This window comes from Myodes glareolus, chromosome 18, assembly GCF_982192425.1.
Source record: "Myodes glareolus chromosome 18, mMyoGla1.1, whole genome shotgun sequence".
In the NCBI taxonomy this organism is placed as follows: Eukaryota; Metazoa; Chordata; class Mammalia; order Rodentia; family Cricetidae; genus Myodes; species Myodes glareolus.
This window is the reverse complement of record NC_142043.1, coordinates 58,501,210-58,519,935: the sequence shown is the minus strand read 5'-3', so window position 1 is coordinate 58,519,935 and position 18,726 is coordinate 58,501,210. Positions and strand designations below refer to the sequence as shown.

Below are 18,726 nucleotides of genomic sequence, written 5' to 3'. Positions count from 1 at the left end.
GAATAAAAAGCAAAGAAAAAACTATTTTTAGGATGTGCTTACAGCTATTTGAAAAATTTAAAACTGAAAAAAAAGAATAGTTATTTATTTTTATAAAAACACACATTTTTTAACTTTAATGAACTATTTTCTTTTGAGTTATGTGTGTGAGTGTGTGTGTCTGTGTATGATCACCACATGAGTACAGCACTCACTGAAGCCAGAAAACTTCTGATTCCATGGAGCTGGAGTAACTGATCGCTGTTTGTTTCCTGAGGTGGGCAGAGGGAATGGATTTGAGTCCTCTGAAAGAGCAGTCTGTCTTCTCTCTTAATTGTTGAACCTTCATTTCTGACCCTGAGCACAGGTGTTTACATAGTGTCTGTTAGTTCATAACACCATCGTAGCTGCTGTAAATGACTTGGAAGACGGTACACAGTGTGCTCACCTGGGAGTCACATGGTGCTTTAAGAAAGAACAGGGTATCAAAGAAGGTGCCAGTCTTGTGAAGCCTTCCATATGTTTTTCATATGTTGCAAATTATAATTGTCTCTTTGTATGTTCTATTTCCTGAATTACTATATCCCAACCTTCAGTGAGTTATTTAATTATGAATTTTATGCACGACTACCATGTTTTTGTTTAAATGACTCAATTTCCCCATTCAGTTCTGTAAGGGTTTATCTGATTCTATTTCTGTTGATTTAAGTCACTGTGAGACAAGTAGGCTCTTCCTCTCTTCTTCCATGGATGCTGCTCCAGGTCAAATTTTATCTTAATTCTCCTTTTATGTTTCTGAAGTCCTAAAGCTATTTCTGCAACTGAAGCATAGACCTGACCTCAGAAACATACACCAGGACATTGACTTCATCCAGAAAAATCCAAGTTGTGCCTATAACACTTAGCTATGGTTTTTGTGAACAACCAGGTTCAAAAGGAACACTGGGCCTGACAGTTCTTTGGCACTGTGTGATAGAAGCAAGGTTTCTCATATGTTACCACTGGGATCGTCTCCAAGAGAATGACCCAATCAATGGAGGATAATAAATCTAAACACAGTTGAAGGCTTGCCTATTCTGAACATACTGTAGCAGAAAGCCCCGATATTTCACTCTTCTAGAGAAAGAGTTTTATAAACGCTTTCATTAGCTCCCTTTTCTTCTTCCTGGCTTAGACGCCACAGATAAAAATAAATCTACCTAAAGATTTTTGAACGGTACTCACTAATTAAATTGTAGGCATGGTGAATAAATTTAATGGGAAATACCAGTCCAAGGACTGTTTTTGTTTTTCTAAGCGGGAGACAGAGTACATGAAGATTCCAACTCTTTGGAAGAGTAATCGTAACTCACCTTGCTGTCTTGCCCGTTTGCCCTCACTGACACGTGACTTCAGCCTTCTGTAATGACCGGTGCTTCCATAATCCTAAAGAGAAGGTTACTGGTCAGTGGTCCGTTAAAACACAAATTAGCTAGGTACAGAATAAGAAAGTTACTTATTTGTGTGCCTGTTACATTTCTGATTAAGGCAAAGTGTTACAGATATGATGCACACATATTACCCTCCTAAGCGCAAAGTTTGAATACAGAAACTGTGGATCCCTTTATTGGAAACTTGGTGTAGGATGTTTGGGCTGTCACCCATGTACTGGAATGTGTTAGTACTTAGAAAATGAACATTTACTTCACACTGAAATCCTTAGTAAGACTTGAGTCTGTCTACCCCTCATGATGCATCACAGAATAAGTTCTTAGTAAAACCTTTAAAAATGCAGTTTGGTGGTATGGCCCGCAGATTGAAGAAAGGTATTTAAACACCATGAGCATTCCCTCTGACACAGGGACCCGTTAATACAAAATGCTTGCCTAGCAATGAACAACCTTGGCTTCACCCTCAAGACCACCAAAAGTTGTTTTTTTTTTTTTTAAATAAAGTACTTTTGAGTCTAATTATTTTGGTTTATTTTATTTTTAATTCTGTGGTGTGTGTGTGTCTGTGTGTGTATTGGTGGGCATGTGTTGCGAGTATGCTACCCAAGGATGCCAAAAGAGAGTTAGGGCTATTGTTGTGCCACCACAGAGGTCCTGAGACTGGAACCTGAGCAGCTCTCTCCAGAGAGTCTCTCTATCTGAAAATTTTATCACAGGCCACTATTATCACAATGTCAATTTTTAAAAATAGATTGTTTGAGGAAGGAGAAAGAAAATGTTTGTTACAATAAATTGTTAAATCAAGGCACTTCAGCTATTCTTTATTATTATTATTATCATTATTATTTAGTATTATTATTAAGATATGGTCTTCGCAAAGTTACAGAACCTAACTGAAATCATCATATATCTTATGTAAATATCAGAAACTGTTACAGTGGTGGATGGAAACCCCTGTATTTTGTCTTCAGCATATGACTTTCCCTGTGTATGTGAAAAAAAGCAAATTCCTAGCTGCTGTAATTACTTCCCAGCATCCTTCACTAAACACAAGTGCTCATCCCGTGAGAACACAACAGGGTTTTCTTTCAAGATGAGAGTATGTACAAATGAAGGTGGTTTTTTTGCTGAGTTTTAAGCAGTGTACTTAGAACAAGCTAAGGCACAAAAGTTTACAGGCAGCTACTAAGAGAGCAGTTCCGTGGCTGGAAGAATTCATTCAAGACATTGCTGAGAGGAAAGTGACCACTTTGCATAGCGCTGTGCACAGTGAATGGCCACTCCACAGTGCCTGGGTGCCAAGTCATAATGAGGCTTGGTCCAAGTCTCAAAGGCCTTCTGAAGCTGAGAATGTGACAGTCGCTCCATGGAATCATTTTCTGCACGCTTCAAGAACACACATCTACTCATTACCTCTTCCTGCTGAGAGAGCTCACACAGGCTATATCACTTTGAAATTTTGTCTTGCAAAATATTTATGGTATTGTTAGAATAATAAAAACATTAGAGGTGCAGTATGGAGAGGCAGGCCTATGCATGTTAAAAAACATGCAAGGAATTAAATATGTGCTTCTATTAAAGAGATAATTATTATTTTATACATTGTATGAAGTAAACAAGTAAAATTGTTCCTAAGTGATTACTCACATATTCCATTACAATACTTGGAATGGCTTTCTTCTTTCTCGCTAAATATATTTGATGCCTTTTAAAAATAGAAATTGAAGTTGACAATAAATACACAGGTATATTTCTCAATTCTTTATCATATCCTAGTGATTCAATATTTATTTCTAAACTTGAATGCTAAAAGTATTCATCCTCTAATTTGTAGTATAAACAGGCTCAAGTTTTGTATATGATACAAAAGCCATACCTATAAGGAAAGTGAATGAAATCATCAAAGATCACTGGCTAAATCTAAAAAGACAGCTGACAAAGTTGCTGTATGTTTTATACAATGTGGACACGTATGGTAGAAAGGCATTTGTGTGTATATAAAAACATAAAAATATAAACAATATAGTAAAGAAGAAGGAAGTACTTGAAAGGGCACCAGTGACTTTTATATTCTTCCAAGAACAGCTATTCAACATCTGTAATTATCAAGGAAATGGAAATTACAACAGTAATAAAACATATATTTCTGAGAATTACAAATGTAAGAAATAAATAATAAAATAAAGTAGAAGTATCTTAACAATCTATACCACTGTTGAAAGTATAAAATATTTGAACTATTATAGAAAACATATTGATGCAAAGTTTAATAAAAAGTGTCTACCGTTAGACAATGATACAACTTTAGGAATTTTTCAAATGTGAGAAGACTCTTATTTATCAATAATAGAAATAAAAGTATATTGTATTTTAAATGAAAAAATAAAAAGGTAAATTATTTTAGGTTATCTCTGCTTGAGATAATCCTTATTCAATGTCACTTTTTTTGTTTTGTTTTGTTTATTTTTCTGAGAGATGACAACAGCTTCACATGTTTTCAAACCTTTTAGATACATAGGTCACCAAAAGCCTTGTTTTAAGTAAAATCAGTCAAATTATAGTCACCAGCCGATTCTTTAAGATGTGTCTTCCACAAATGAATATCTATTGCCTTGCAGTTGACTGGTGCTTTGTACATCTTTCATTTATTTTTGGCTTATTTAGCTGTAGAATTTCTAATCAGTAACAAGAGAATACAAAGAATTATGTGTATCTATTAGGTTCTTCTTTAATTCTCAGATGCACGTGGGATCTGTACCAAAACTATTAAAACCCAGGAGAGAATTAGAGACATTTTAAACTATGGAACGAGAAAAGTAAGTGTGAAGTCAATGCTAATACAATGGCATGTTTGGAAATTGTCTATGTGGTCATCCACTGCCCTTGTGCTCTTTTGTGATTGAATTTCATAGGAAGTCATGGTTAGTTTAATAGGTGAATGATCATATAATATTATTTAATTTTTATTTTACAGATGTATCTGTAGCAGTCCTAGTTGTTTTATGTTGCTATGATAGAACGCTCTAACAAAAGCAACTGTTAGGAGAAAAATGTTTATTTAGCTTGTAGTTCTAGGCTGCAGTCCTTCATTGCGTAGAAATCAAGGCAGGGACTTGAAGTAGTTGGTCATTTCACTTCAACAGCCAAGTACTCACAACTCCGTATTAAAGAGTACAGAGAAGGAGAATCCATACACCCATATTTATTGCTCAGCTCTCTTTATCCTTCTCTGACTCAGCCAGGACTCCAAGACCAGGGCATAGTGCTATCTACATTCATAATAGGTATTCCCATCTCAAGGAACCCAGTTTAAAAAAATTCTCACACAGGTGTGTACGCAGGCCAACCTGACACAATAATTCATTGAGATACTCTTCCCAAGTGAGCTTAGACTTTGTCAAATGTGACAATCAAAACTGGCTATCACTGGTACTGAAGAGATGGCTTAGCAATTAAGAGCATTGGCTCTTCTTTTAGAGGACCAGGATTTGAATTCCAGCCCCCTTAGTGATGGCTCACAACAATCATAACTGTAGCTCCAAAGGATCTAAACCTACTTTTTGACTTCTTGGTACCAGAAATTTGTGGTGCACATTTGTGCATGCAGGTAAAACACTCTTACATGTATAACAGAACCAGATAAATCTTTAAAAAAGAATAACAATGAATATAACCATCATAGTGGCAGCTGACTTGGGAATTTATTATTGGAATTTCTAACTTTGACAATTTATCAAGTGCTTTATATCTATTTAATAACACTCTGTAAAAATATATCATATATGGATAGGAATTATGCCATATTAGACTAATTAATCTGTAGTGTGTATATATCTCACAGCATATCTATCTGCACATGTTAATCTCCCATGTAGTAAGATGCAGTTTTTTTTTAGTATTCATTATTCATCTTTAAGTTGAAATTTTTTCCTTAGCATAGGTAACTGATATTCACTTCTCTGTAGCTCACATCAAAATATAACAATATATTGAATTCATATAAAATTGGCTTTATGGCAAGTGGAGTTCGTGGGTCCAAACATGAATTTCTATATTTAAAATATCTGTATTTCTCACAGATAGGGTATCTTGCCAATCCATCCCGACCACAAAGATACTCAGTCTTCCAGAAAACAGAAGACTTTGTCACCGAAGTACCACTGGAGTCTCACTCCTGTAATGAAATCTGGTGCAACTATTATCCCGTGTCATGATGTCCATTTATTTTGAAATGATACTGCAACTACATGCATGATTTAGCTGCAAACTGCTTTTCTGGCTGGCTCTGAGCTTTGGGCTTGTTTGATCTCTAGTACTAAAGCCCCTACCAATAAAAAATGGAATTGTTGACTTCTATTTTTATGTCTTAGTTGAGAATTTACGTGGAAAATTACTTACTCTCTATTAAATCAAGTACTGTCAATCAAGTTCTTCTGAAACCTAAAGATGAGCAGCTACTCTGCTACAATGTTCAAAAAATGATCAACAAATTCCTACCAGAGAATTTGCTAACATAGGAGGCTAGGGTCTTGTTCACATGCAACTATAGATTATGCAGAACATCAAAAGAATATTCTTCAATCCTGAACAGACTCAGGGTAAGATAGTGTAAGGAAGAATTCAGTAGGTTGTTTCTAAGAGCACTAAAAGTTTGGATAGAAATTTGACAAAAGATAAAGCCATCAAATGAAGTATGAAGAAAGATGAAATCAGAACTGACAAACATCAAAAGCCAGAAAAATGGGCAGTGAAGTTGATATCCCTGAAATAACACGGTTTAGCTCCAGATATAGGAATTGTGGAAAGGAGAAGGCTCGGGTCCTGGATGCTGTGCCTAACAGACTGAATTCTATGCCTTTGGCATGGAAAACATTAATGTATTGGTTCCAATATGTACATCAGAAAAATTAAAGTATATAAGAACAGGGGTAGATATCCATCCGTCACTCAGGGCACAGGTGACTGATGAAATGGACCAGCCGTCTGAGCTCTATATAACATAGAAAAAACAGCACAGCACCAGGTAGGACAAGCATTGCAAATTTGGAGTGAAGGAATTCTTCTAGTATGTTAGAAACTGAGAGGACCATAAAACAATAGATGCTAAATTTGCTTGTTTCTCATGCCAAAGATTGTGGTAAAATAAATTTTATTTAATTTGGATTAATTAAAGTTAACATTAATTGCATGCTTTCTAAAATACAAAATAATCTCTGTGGATATATGAGTCTATCATGGGGGTTAGAGAGATGGCATGTATGTTAAGAGCATTGACTCCTTTTCCTGAGTTCAATTCCCAGCAACCACATGGTATCTCACAACCATCTGTAATGAGATCTGATGCCCTCTTTTGATGAGCAATAAAGACATGCAGACAGCACCCTCTGTGTATAATAAAAAAGCTGAAAGATTCTATCATGGACACATGGGCATCCTGTGAGTTTTTCCTCAGTCTATCTTCAAGTATTCATATTATACTTCCAACTACCTCCCAGATGCTCTGATGAAAATGTTTGAACTACTTTCCTTTAATGATCATGTGTCAGTCATTGTGTTTCAGACCATTGGGCATAAAGCAGATTTGATATCATTGTCCTTAAACAGTGGCAAGATGACAAACAGGTAGAGAAATAAAATAAACCAAAGAAAAATGAAGGCTAAAGGTAGGACATTGGTTTGAAGAGGTTACATCAGAGCAATCTTTGACAGTAATGAGTGGGGTGCAACTTCATTGGCGGTCACTGGCAAAGCTAAATTAGTGGTTACTCCTTATGATGAATCCCAATATAGGCCCGCTGCATATATGTGACAGTTGTATAGCTTGGTCTTCTTATGCAACTCCTTACAGTGGGACCAGAGGCTGTTTCTGACTGTTTTGATGGCTTTAGGGACCCTATTCCTCATATGGGATCTTTAATAAAATGGGGGGTGCTTAGTCTTACTATAACTTGATATGCCATGCTTTGTCAGTATCTATAGGAGGCATGCCCTTTTCTGAATAGAAACTGAAGAGGATTGGAAGGGGTTGGGGAAAGGCAGATGGGAAATAGGGGTAAGATCTGGGAGGAAAGAGAGAAAGAGAAACTGGGAGGTTGGGATGTAAAATAGAGGATAGATAGATAGATACATAGATACATAGATACATAGATAGATGATAGATAGATAGAGAGATAGATAGATAGATAGATAGATAGATAGATAGATAGAGATAGATAGATAGATGATAAGAAAAAAGAGGAACCCTGAGACACACAAAATGAGAAGACTGATGAAAACCCAGGCATATTAAAGGAAAAAGACAAACCAATGTCATGCTGAGAAAATAATTGAATGAATGAATGAACCAATGAAATCTGATATTCCAAGACATACCTCACTTAGAATATATAACAATTATTTTTTTTCTATAATTTTAATTTAATTTGAACTAAAGATTTAACGACATTTTCTTTTAATTTCTTTGAGGCTTTTAAAGAAAAATACATGAAACCAAGTTTTCTCAGGTTTTAACAACACAATACCAAAAAGTAGTAGTTCTTCCTCTTGTTACAGTTCCAGGTTCTGATATCAAAGTATATCAGTTTACCATTATGTATTTACCTTTTAAGCACACACCTGTTTATACCTGCACACACATACACATGCAGTCATGCATATGCTACATAGACACCCTCTCAATTAGAAATAGTGGTACACATATGCACAAGCACTCATTTATAAATACACAAATATGTACACACCTTCCCATATACACTCATACATACTAAACACTCATAAGTCTTCTACAGAAGGTCAGACAGATGCTCTCATGCATGCATATGCAGACACATACACAATAATATACGCACTCTATTCATGCAGAATTTATGATCATAAAGAACAGACTCTGAAAATATTCCATCTGGTATTACACCTCCGCGGTGGAAAGATTTCTGTAACTGGGCATGGTTTTGCCTTTCTCTTCTTTCTTTCCTTACCTAAATACATGAAGTAGACTCAATCCTACATCAGAATTGAGTGAACTGACATGTGTCAATCACCTGAGCTATCACCCAGGAAGGCCATATGAGTGTTAATTGACATTATTTCTGCCACTGTTACTATTGCTTTTGTAGGAGATACAGCAGGATGGTGGTATAAAGGCAATATAAGGAAGTCCAGGGTTCACTGGAGAGGACACGACTCCTTATTAGGTTTTCGGGAATAATCTGTATTCAGTGACATGAGGAAATCACTCAGTGACACAGGATGAGGAGCACAGAGGACAGTGAGAGATTGAAAGACATGCACTTCTATAAACTTAAAAGAAAGGGAACCCAACGTCTGTCTCCAGGCCTTGATAGCAAGATTATGGCTTTGATAAAAATGTCTAACACTTCCTAGGAAGCTACATGTGGAGACACAGACCTCAGTTTTTCTTCTGTATTCTCCTGGTATGTCCAGGTCCCAAAGTGTTATGCTTTTTCCTGGGGAGACGAAAAACATCGGCTCATTCCAGATAGAGTAACACAGAACAAAGAATAATGCCACAGAAAGGCAGTCTGATGAAACCACAAGTTTAATCAGGGTTGTGTCCGAAGGCTGGGTGGAGACTTGGGTACAGTCTAGAAAAGGGACCATCTCTGTTGTTCACTTTTTGATAATGTCAGCTTAGGGGAGTTACTTTGTCTTAATTTCTTCTTACAGATTCTCCATGCTTTCTGCTATATAGAGTAAATTAATGTGGAAATAATTAATGATTAAAACATTTATCTTTCAAAAACATATTTCATTTGTGTGTGTGTTTGTGCACATACATACACACACGTGGTTATCTGTATATGGGGTCCATAGAGACCAGAAGAGAGTATTGGATTCCTTGAAATTTCAGTTACAGATTGCCATTAGCGACTCAAGCTGAGTGCTAGGAATCAAACATGAGTCCTCTGCGAGAGCATCAACTGCCCCTAACCATAAATCCATGTCCCAATACACTTTTTCAAATCCATAGTTCTACTTTGTGATCATCTTTACTGTTCCTGTTTGTAATGCTGAACTTTAAGATAAAGCCTTAGGAGCTTCAAATATGTGTTGCTCACATGCTAGAAGCCACCTCTTAAAATGTACTCGAAATTTACCCCTCCCTTTTTGCTTTCCATTTTTGAAACCACTGCTACATCTGTATTGCAGTTAGGAAACTTTATGTTAATATGCCTAAGTAATGTATCAGTGTTTCCCTATTTTGAACAGGTAATCTAAACAAAAAATATATCATTTGGTTATATCAATCACTGTGAGAGTATTTGTGAAGTAGTATAGAATTTGTTTGTTAAGGTTTTGCAGCACATTTCCTTATACCCTTTTAAAATGCCCAACAGCCTTGGCGTGTCTTTCCCTTACTTACCTAAAACTCTTTATTCTCTCCTCACTTTATTTTCTCTATCCTCTTGAATGTTTGTGCCACATTATATACAATCCCTTGTTTCTTAAGAGGTGCTCAAATACAATCAACATCCCAGAGTAATATGGGGGCAGATGATAAACATGTCCTTCTATTTGCTATCTTAGAGAAAGAAAACTATAAAGAGGGCAAAGGTTACTCTTATAAAACATGCATATATATAAAACTTGGCATAGGCAATCAGTATGTTATTATGGTGGATATTATTTTGCTACCACAAGTGGAATACAAACTAACAGAGGCAATAGTTGTTTCTAAAATTCTTCTATAGGCCCTAATCCTGGGAAAATGTGAACATGGCTATATTCCCATTACCCTCCACTTCTTTTGGAGGTTTATGGGCCGAGTTCAGACAAAATTTTGCGATTCATAACACTGTGTCATTGACAATAATAAATTAACCATCAAAGCATTACCTGTGAAATCAGTTTTCTGTTAGAAACGGCTGCCCTGCTGAGTGTGCACAGTCATGCTGTGAGCACAGAAGGTCAGGCGCATGCACATGGATCCAACACAGGAAGAGTGAGTTGTTTTGAATGAATTAGCAGTGAGTTGTATAGCAAATAACTTTACTATTGTCATTGCCTTTCAAATGTCTCTGTTGTTTTCCTTAGTTACAGAAATCTTCATGGACTTTTGACTCTTGAAATGTACTGTTGGAAGTTTAACTATTTAGATAAAATATACAGAAAAAAACCTTAAAATAAGCTCACTTCTCCAATCTCTGAGACTGTAGGCTCAAGTTGGGGATCGAATACTTATCTAGCATGTATTAGGTCTGACATTAATTTTCGAAACTTCAAAATATACATCCAATAAGAAAACCCTGAAGCCTCTTTTACTAATTATCACTTACTGATTCCTCACACACTCTTAATATTACAAATCATATTTATTATTATTGAGACATAACAGCAGTTTTATGTGGTTATAACTAAAATGAGTCAAATTAATAAAACTATTTTGTGGCATTTATGAAAGCTTCATTCCCCAGAACTCTGCTTTAAGATTAGCAGACACTATACAATCTAGTGTTTAGATCATTTGCTTTAAATCAAACCATTCTAAAATTTATTAGACTGGCTGTATCTCATTATCTTATCTGGAAAATGCGATAAAAAGACATTGAGATATTTTATTGAAATAAAATTGTTCTATATCAACAATAATAACATATCTTGCAAGTATAACTGAATTTCAGTATGCACTGATGACAAGAATTATTAGTTGATTCAAATATTTTGGAAAAATTACTATCTACTAAACCTAAATAAATGCCCAATATATGAGCCAGAAATTAAAAACTATAGCACAGGTACAAAAGAAGAAAGTGGGGATAGTCTTCCAAAATTTTCACAGTAGTTCTATTTAAGATGAATCAAACTTGAAAGTAGTCAGATTTGTTCAGTATGATTGTGAAAATAAATTTCACTGTTCAAACACTCATAAAGTTAAGGAACATTGATATAAGTATATGGTTTGATATTACCATGTTTACATCAATCAAAATAACACATAAACAGACTTGTATGTTGTAGTGGTATTTCATTTGTATTTTAATAAATAAAGCTTGCTTGAAGATGAGAGAGTAAAACAGCACCACTGATCCAGCATTTGAGACAAGCTTTACACTTTCCCTTTACATTGAGACTAGACAACAAATAGTAAATCCATCTATCTCAGGACTTGATAATTAACTAAAATTTTCATGATCCCATAATGACAATGATTCAGACAGCAGTACATAAATTTAAGAATATGATTTCCACATTCCCAAGAGGTAGGGTGGGTAGTTTTTGGTCATTCAATGGACTATGGATGTTTGTAATTATTTAGGGGTGTTGGTTACAAGTTATAATTGGTCAGGAGAAAAGCTAAACAAAGGAAATTAGATTCATGGTTCTTGTTTTGAAAAAAAGGAATTAAAGACATGATAGAATAAAATAGTAGATAATTAAATCTACTTTGGAAAGATAAAAGGGAGGATAGAGATATGATAATATAAAAAGGTACATTTTTAATCTACTTTTAAAAAGCAACTACTAGTTTTAAATGTTTTACATTGGAACAGACTTTTGTAGATTGTAGACAAATTTTGTATATTGATACAAATTTGAGATTAATTTTGTTAAAACATACTTTGTATATGTTTTTAATCTTGTGCAAGATATTGTACCTATACAGCTCATTTAACAATGTAATACAAATATCTAGTCTGTGAAAGCTATTATTACCATCTGTTTAGGATAATAGATAAACACAATAATTAGTTATCTATTGTAATCAAACTTGTAGCCAAGAGTCCCAGATCCTTAGTCTGGCGAAGGACGGCTATGCAGTCGGAGGCCCACATTGGAGCAACGGATTGAGCCCCCCGAGGTCCGGAGGGGGAGCGGAAGGAGGAGGAACATGAAAGACGAAATCAGTACTGCGAGGGATGCTATCACCCACTGATACAAGGGAACGGATCTGATGAGAATTTACCAGGGCCAGTCGGACTGGGACTGAACGAGGACGTGATCTAGCCAGATTCTCGGAATTTGGCCGGATTCTCTGACTGTGGCTGGCCCAGGGTCTTTCTGAAAAGCCATTGACTATGACACTGGGACCTGTTTCCTCTGCATATGCTGGATTTTGGGGATCCAGTCTGTTTGGACGCTCGCCTTCCTGGACCTGTAGGGAGGGGGAGGGAGCTGGAGCTTCCCACAGGGCAGGAAACCCTGACTGCCCTGGGGGACGGAGGGGAAGGAGGGGGGGAGTGGGGGGAGTGGGAGGGTGTTGGGAGGGGGGGCGGAAATGGAAACTTTTATAATTTAATAAAATTTACTAAAAAAAAAACTTGTAGCCACATTAAGTTTGTTTTCAACTTAAACAATGATATATTTTTGATAGACAGGTTATCTTCAAACACTTCAGAGATCTACAGAATATGTCATTTAAGTGGTTTTGATAACATAGGCTGTTTTTTTTACGACAATGAGACATGTCTGCCCCTGGTAGCACCAATCTATTTCAGATAAGATAATGGGCACTGAAGAAACTACACAGGGAGTTTACTTTCTTTGGGGCAAAAGTAAACCATTGGGCAATAAAATGCCCTTTCTTCAACTGCTGACATTTTGATAGCCTAATTGGACAAGCAGGACAGAAAAGAAAGTGACTGTCAAACATTGGCAAGACAAGGAGGTAAAGACTTTTGAGTATCCTACTTCATATAAAAGATTATCGGATATGCTAGGCCTGTAGGCCAAAAATAGATGCCCAATGTTGCAGTGGAACTTTTGGTGACTGCCCCAAATGCCAGATGTTTCTGTTTTTTCTCACATTTGTTGGAAGTTTCTTGCTTTCACTTCCTTCTAACTCAGTTAATATATTTCCTTCTTGGGTCTCTAAAGGAGTTGAAGACTAGTTAGTTATAGTTTTCCTTGTTATCTGATGCAGAAAGTTAGTTATGATAGAAAATAAATTAGGTAGAAGACTTTGGACTTACCAAGAAAGGATAGACATGGAGTGTTTTCTCTGATTTTGTCAAATGCAAATAGACTAGATATTGTTAATGTGTTTATTGCCTGAATATTTTGTATATAGTCTTTGTACTTATTGTATATAATTTTCTTATGTTAGTTATAGTGGTTTCTATTTTAGACAAAAAGAGAAAATGTAGTGATACTTTATTTTTTTAATAAATAAAACTGGCCTGAAGATCAGAGAGTAAAACAGTCCCACTGGTCAGCCTTATAGACCAGGCAATGGTGTCACACACCTTTAATCCCAATATCCACCTAGTTTGTCAAAGAAATCAGGTACTAGTGGTGCACACCTTTAATCGCAGCCATAGAGAGGAATATAAGACATCTCTCAGACACAGTCTCATTCTGAGATTCCTGGAGGCAAAATCACCATTTAGTGGCTGGCTGTTTTGCTTCTCTGAACTTTAGGTTGAAACCCAATATCTGTCTCTGGGATTTTATTAATCATGCTACAGTATGTATGTAGGCAAATATGTATGTGTGTAATTTAAGAACAGATGAAACTATCTATAGGAATAATAGCTAGAACAATATTATGTCTTGAAATGGAATACAAATTTTAGGTCTGTGAAAAATTCTTGTTATAGGAACTTTCATGTCTTGATTAGTACTTTTTGCTTGTGAGAGTAAACAGATGAGAATAAGGCAAGCCATCATCCAACTGTACACAAACACAAACATGGTGAGTGGTAGGGAAGAAAGTATGTAGGGTAGATGACAAAGTTCATTAAGTAAGGTTCTGGTTCCCATTCTCACTAACATAAAAATGAAAGCTGATGGAATTATATATAATTCCTTTATTTGTATATTACCTGGCATATAATGAATGCTCAGGAGAACATAGATATAAAATGAAAAAACTTTGTATACAAAGTTTCAATTAATTCTTAATGAACATGAAATAGACACAGAAATATTCATTTTAGCAACTTAGCAATTGGTTCAGTTCTCTTTCAGTCTAGTTTAGGATTCCAACTGCTCATTAAAGAGTTAGGAAAAACCTATTTTTAATGCTAAGACATAGCCACATTTCCAAAGTCTAGAAAATTCTAGAGACAAAGAATTTATCAACCACCAATGAAACATAAGATGGATGATGAAACATTTAATGTGTAAAGCCCAAAATTCGATGTGGCTACTGTAATTATCATTATTCTTCATAAAACATTTGACCTAGTTATAAAATTGAGCTAAATATTCTTGTTATTTTTGACAGTAATAGAAACGAAGTTGAGATGTTCTCTGTGGATCAATGTAATGCATCATTGAATAAGCCAACTTTGACAGATATCCCCTGGTGTATTTTTCCTCCACTGAAACACATGCAGGCCTTTCACTGAAAGGATGTAGTTGGATACTACAGAGAAATAATGAATATTCACTTTGTTTATCCATTCTCCTGTTAACAGTCTCAGACATTATCTTGGTTTATGATTTCACAGTCATTAGTTAATATCGCTTTAATTACAGGTTTAGATGAACTGTGTTCCTGGGGCAAGTTGTTGGTTGTGGGTGGAGTCATCCATCTGCTCTTCCTTGATTTTTATCAATTTTGCTGCCAGCACATGTTTTGATTCAGCTTTCCATAAAATCCTACCAAGCCAGTTTTCTTATAGCTCTCCTAGCTCTCGGAGCCAATCATTCTCTTTGGCATTGCCATAACTAGAACAAGCTGAGTGTCTGAACACCTATTTTACCTTTGTGTTTTGTTTTTGCACTTTGTAATTATTCTCTTGTCCTTCTTAGGTGACTGTTATGTTTCTCTTGGAAATGCAGGAATAGAAAATTAAAAGCTAGGACTGGGTAGCTCCTGGAGTATTCACTTATGTCAGATCTAGATTTCAAGTTCAGCTTTCAAATGCCAGAGGCAAAGGTCACCTACTTATCTGTTCCCTTTCAGGTTTAGTTTGATAGTTTTTCAAATATGGTCATGATAAAAACATTCCAGGATGGCTAACAGTGGTCACATAATCTGACGCCTGCTTCTCCATAGCCCCATGTGCACGGCTAAGTGAGTCCAGATAACCTAAGGAGTCTTCTAGAGTCAAAGGTCAACTTTGGCATCCTTTAACAGGATCTGCAGACAGAGTTCCTGGTAACAGGCTTCATGTAATTTTCCTTTGTGTTTTCATCCTCAAATCCTGTATCCGAGCAACATGTCAAGACTGCCAATCCCAAACTGACCTACAGAGAAAAAAGAGGTAAAAGGACAGAAATCGAATCGTGTGTTTCCTACTGAGAAAGTTTAACTGTGTAAGGGAAATATCTTTAAAAAGACAAATTAACTGCTTTTATGCCCTTGTAGCCACAGTACTGAATAGTCGTCTTACTACCCGGGAAAGATAGAAAATGGAGTGGGGGAGCCACTTCCTTAGCTGGGCATGCTTATTCAGCCAAAATAATAAACACGAGTTTCTACAGAAACAGGTTGAGAATTCTGAATCATCAACCCTCTGCCTCAGTTATAACTTAAACTTCTGGGGAGTTACATACTGTTGTTCAGCGTCTGGTTAATATGGATGTTACTATTTATAATTGATTGTGACTGATAGTCTCATAAATATCAGTCTCAATCAATCAATCAATCAACATATATATATGTGTGTGTGTGTTTGTGTGTATATGTATACCTACATTGGCCTCTAGGACAGAGTATATCTTAGGCAGATTTCTGTGCAAGGGAGAGATTTCTCTCTGTGAATGAACATTAAATGTGAGCAAACACAGAACACTTCAGTGGAGCGTGCAATTGCCTGGGTCACTTCTCCCTTTAGGCTCGCCTCAGCGTTGAGGAAGTTCTCTTGTCACTTTTTCTCATACTGGAACATGAAAGTTTCCAAGATAAACCCAAAGGACACATACTACAGCAAATAATTAATCTTGATATTCTGACTCCCTGATCTGCATATTAACAGTATTTTTGGTCTATCTCACTAGACATTGTCTGTAGTTAAAAGATACCAATCCTGCAACAACAAGTGAAAGACATCATTTCTCTTCATTTCTCCCCACGTGTGTAATAATATGTACATACAAATGACATAAATATACATCATATATCCTTATGTATAATTGAGTGTAATATATTTTTTTACATTTAAAAAATTAAAAAATAATTTCTTTCATTTTAAATATAACAATATTACTGCATAATTCCCCATTCTATTTTCCCCTCAAAAGTATCCTCACTCTCTTCCAAATTCATGGCCTCTGTTTTTTATTAATGTGATTATATGCATTATTCCTAAATACACATAAAATCTCACCTACCTGACTGCCTAAACACAAATTGAACAAGGACAATAGCAATAGACATGTATATACACTTTTTCTTTTTATGTGAGCCAAAGTATAGATATTATATGAAAAATGCTATTATAGAGGGAAATTTCTTGTCTTCTTAAAATAATTGCGTAATTAGACAACTGTGAAACATATGTCTTCAAAGTAAAGTGAAAATCTTTTCAAGGAGAAAAACTTAAAAAATTCTCATGCTCATTTGCATGAGAATTCATCTGAACCTGGGCGTGCTGACCTTTAACAATGTAGAGGACAATTTTAAGATGTCATACAGGCCTTTCCTCACAGGTGTGACACTATTCTCAGTTTTTAATATTAATATTGAATATTTTCAACTTTCATTGTAGTAAGTAGAATTTAAGAAGACAGAATGTAGAGTCTAGCTATGCAATTGTATATGAATCTATAGCACGATGTCTCCATTTTCATTCACTGTGCTTAGATTTAAGGCCAGCTGTTAGGTTATGGATACTTTCTAAAGTCACACAATGAAGTTGAAACTAATGAATAAAGATGAAATGTTCTCACTAATTAAAATGAGATTTTATACTCCCTTAAAGTGAGACTTACTTAAGGCATGTAGATAATGAGGTCAGCTCTACTCCCTGATATCAGCATTTGCCATCATTATTTTACAGAAGAGAATAAATCAATGCAAATTATTCGATTTCAATTCAGCATAATGATTCAATAACACTCCCATAGTTATAAGTTGTACCTCCAAAGGATATTTTTCTCTTTCAAGGTATTTCAAGACTTTCCTACTCTTAAGGAATAAAGTCCAGCATTCAGGATTCTTGTCTAACATGTTCAAGACTTAACATTAAATATCTCTCCAGGTACACGGAAATGGAAGATATCGTTGTATGTTTTATAATTAAATCTGTCATATACATCTCTGAGACAATATGGAGATATTAGACTGGGTATATGCTGCAACACACAGTAGCTATTAAAGTCTAACATACATCGGTAAACTATCAAGGCTTCAAACAATGATAAAGTCAAAATCTAACTAACACAATAATGAAAACCTTAGCAATAGTATGCTGGATGTATGCTTTCAACATCTTAGTCACAGAACTCATCCCGACATATAAACACATATATTTATACTTCAACAAACCCTTCCCCTCAGGGCTCAAAGCTCTATGTCAAAGAGGAGGAGAAAAGATTTTAAGTGCCAGGGTTAAAGAATGGTTCTAAGAAAACAGCGTCTTCTGGACACACCTGGACTGATGCAGATGTGAACTCACAGCTGCTGCGGCAGTACACACAGGGCCTGCACAGGTTCATGTCAGGTGGGTCCCAAGCAATGAGATGATAATTAGACACTGGCTCCAAACTATAACCAAGAAGTTATCTGCAACTGATAACCACTTGCAAAGGAAAAACTAATTATGTCCAGTGTGGACTCACAGGATATAGTAACTATATTTCAGGATAGGACCCATATCTAAGAGTAGTTGGCCAACAGAACAAACTCAGCGGTACTTTTATAAGTATTTATAGCTTAGTGCTTTGACTGGTATTTTTTGTATATTTTGAGTTCTACTTTTGTGCTTTTTGGTGTGTGAGGGTTAAGGTGTGTTCTTGTTTTATGTTTGTTTGCTTGTTTGTTTTCTTTTTAAACACAGAAAGAAGGGACATGGATTGCTGAAGTAAGGGCCTTGAGTGTTGGGCAAGGATCTGATATAGTGGTACACTCCATGTATTCTTTAATAATTCATTACATTTGTGTTTACCATTTGTAACAATAAGTTGATTTTATTTTTGACAATCATTAATTTCTCTCACATCAAGGCTATGATATATATTTTTATAAGTAGTGCTTTCTAGGCTCTTAATTTATGCTAAACTATTCGAAGCTATTTTCAAAATAAATCTGTTTAATTTTAGTAACACAATTAGTGCAAGATGAACTGTTAGCTTTTTCTAACAGCTAGAAAAAATCAATAGATGGGCCAGTAGGGATGGCTGAAGCTGGTAAAAGCTTCTGGCATGCCAGACAGCTTGAAATTGATACTGTAACTCATATGGTAGACAG

At 35.7% G+C, this 18,726-nt stretch overlaps 1 protein-coding gene across 2 annotated transcripts in view; it reads right to left on the bottom strand.

Annotated features, from left to right (window-relative positions):
• Pcdh15 (protocadherin related 15) overlaps positions 1-18,726 on the bottom strand; it is a 1,307,054-nt gene that overhangs the window by 948,187 nt on the left and 340,141 nt on the right. For both annotated transcript variants that reach the window (XM_085679751.2, XM_087898231.1), the window contains exon 2: positions 1,332-1,404. The gene's annotated coding sequence lies outside the window, so the exon portion shown is untranslated. The remainder of the gene's footprint in view (positions 1-1,331; positions 1,405-18,726) is intronic.